This window comes from Egretta garzetta, unplaced genomic scaffold (genome assembly GCF_000687185.1).
Source record: "Egretta garzetta isolate BGI_Z169 unplaced genomic scaffold, ASM68718v1 scaffold370, whole genome shotgun sequence".
NCBI lineage: Eukaryota > Metazoa > Chordata > Aves > Pelecaniformes > Ardeidae > Egretta > Egretta garzetta.
The window spans coordinates 1,558,450-1,561,175 of NW_009258292.1; the positions used below are offsets into that span (position 1 = coordinate 1,558,450).

The 2,726-nt window shown below is 43.0% G+C and overlaps 1 protein-coding gene across 3 annotated transcripts in view; it reads left to right on the forward strand.

The window, feature by feature from the left end:
• AKAP17A (A-kinase anchoring protein 17A) overlaps positions 1-2,726 on the forward strand; it is a 22,143-nt gene that overhangs the window by 11,898 nt on the left and 7,519 nt on the right. The window lies entirely within an intron of this gene.

The following is a 2,726-nucleotide window of genomic DNA, read 5'->3' on the forward strand; positions in this document are numbered from 1 at the left end:
AAAGAGTGGGAACTAATCTTTTAATGAGGTCAGAAATATAAATTATGCCATGCCCAATATAATTTATACAGGTTTTTATTATGGCTGAGGTATGTGCTTGTACTACTGCAAAAACCTTGCTGATGCAATAACTTAAAGAATATATTTTTGGTAGTAAACGATTACTCTTTGTTCTGTATTGATTGTAAGTCAGTATGTTTCTACCAAGTGTCTTTTAGGGGTCTTAGTATTTCAAATGAAAGAACCTAGGATACCAGCAGGCTTTATAATGGCTTCTAGAAGCCGAAGTACCAAAATTACTGATATTTTTCCCTACTGTGGAAGAATGTTGTGATGCTAATTGCTTAAATCTTACCTGATTGCTTGGATTTGCAAGATTGACTTTCAGGAGCTGTCTAAAAGCAGATAGAATTAGTTGATCTCTTTTAATTCCATTTCACTGTATGTCTGTTGAGTGACCTTGAGTTCATATGAAAAGATAAGTATTAAAGTCTGTCCTTTGCTATTTTAGCTGCTTTAAAGCAATGTCCTTTTCAAATGGAATTCAAACTGTGATCAACAAACTTTGGTCTAATTAATGGAGTTCCAATAATCCACACTGCTGTTCTCGTTTAATTATTAAATTTACAGTGCTTAAATCACACCGCAGTTGCAGGCTATGATACAAATGTTAAGGAAACTGAAGAGTATAGGATTCAGCAACTAATACTTATCAAAGACACACTAGACTAATAAATACTTCTGAAACATTAAATTTATGTTGGTATGGTTGAGTCTTGGATACAATCTGACTTGGCTACAATTCTACCTCTACTTTCAGACCCTTAGCTGCTAGAAATCTAATCCAATGAGAATATCTGCAAAGATACCTGCCTATTTACTTCGGAAACTGGTTAGTGAGGATTATGTACCAGTAGTAACCTGACTCTCTTTGCCTAGGCTTGTCATGAGTTGCATGTTACTTGTGTCCCATTGCATCCAAGTTACGTATCTTATTCCATTGTCTGCCAATATTCAGGGTTTGGTTTTGTTTTGGTGGCTTTGTTCCCCTGGGCTGTAAGCAGCAATATAGATCTATTCACCGAACATCAAGGATCTGCATGAGTAAGACTATAAGTCTTTGTTTCTTCTCCATTAGACTACTGTTTGAAAAGTTGGAGCCTGGATGTCAGCTCTCATCTTGACTGAACACATGGCAGCCCCAGGGGTATAGGGTAGAGATGGGGAAAGGAATCATTGAAGATGGTGGACCAGTCATTCCTCCAGAGGTGTTAAGCTTACCCCATGCATTTGACTTCATTTTCTTGGCCTGCTTTCAAACCCTGGAGCTCTACCCATGCCATTGCAAAGCCAGTAACTCAAATAGTTCTCAACTTCTTGCTCTGTGTCAGGCAGCCATACCTGCCAATTTTAAGCTTACTTTAAGATCAGCCTTTGTTGCTGGGGAAAGCTCAGCTTCACTCTTTACTGGTACGTTTTTTTTTCCCCTCAGTAGCGGAAAAATTTCCTCAATGAGCAGGACTGGTGTGGTATAAATATGGGGTATAAATCCCATTAAGCCATGGATCGGGCAACTCCACAGTACAGGACTCTGTTTGTGCCTGCTGGAAAGCCTTGGCAGCAGTGAGAGACCTCTGAGTCCTGTTCAGCTTACTGACTCCCAAGAAATGTCCAGGGTTCCTTCCAGTGTTCTGCCTCCGTTCATAAGTCACACAGTGAGACAGGAAGAGAGTTTTCTCAGTTGTGAGGATGCACCTCTCTTCTTGTACTCAGTCCCAGGAGAGACTTCACATCTGTCACCGCAGAACAGTGTCTCCCTTTTGTCCTCATAGAGGTGCCAGGAGGATGGGATCGAGCCAGTGGGAACCCACCTTGTTCTTGAGGATGTGTAGGGTTCAGAAGTGTGTTAATCATCTAATGATACAAGGCAGCCTGTGACCTCTTCCCCGTTGAGGATGAGGACCCTGCTCATCACAGACTGCTTGCAGCGAGGTCTGAGCTGAAGGGGGTGGGAAGGTTGTGGGCCAAAGCTCCTGAGCCTCCCTGTGCTGCACAGGAGCTGGTGCGTGCTGTCCCTGCGTGTACTGTTGCCTCGCCGTGGCTGTTGGTACTGGCAGCCAGGAGTGGTTTTCCTGCAGCCCTTGCTAAGCAAAGAAGAACATGAGCCTCGAAAGGGTAAGAAATCAAAGTTCCTGTCACTATGGGCAGTGTTACCACATAGGCCTGCCCTGATCCTGAAAGAAGAATGTCTCCTCCTGTTTCTGTCTGAGGGCCAATGAGCCTCTGCACTTACCAGCCTTTTGGCCTGCAATTTTCTTTTTACCTGCTGGCGTCAGCCAGTCACGAAGTGACTGGGGAAGCAGCTTATTCAACAGAAACTACAGCTTCTCCACAAGGGCAGGGACAAGCCCTTCCGTGTGATTGTTGTGGTGCTTTCCATCTGCTTAATGCCTGCTGTGGTAAAGTCATTTTGATAAAGTATGAGTCGTATTGCCAGAAGTAATTGATATTAATAATAAGTGGTTACCAAAGCTGTGACCATATCCATGTTTTTTTCTAGTTGACTCTAGCTTTGTAGAGTAATCTATTCAATGACCTAGAATAAGGGTGTATGCATATAAAAAGCATTTGATGTGTTATCTGGAAGCATGTGGCACATGGAGGCCAGGGAGGTAATTCGAGATAGCCAACATGGCTTCACCAAGGGCAAGTCCTGCCTGACGAAC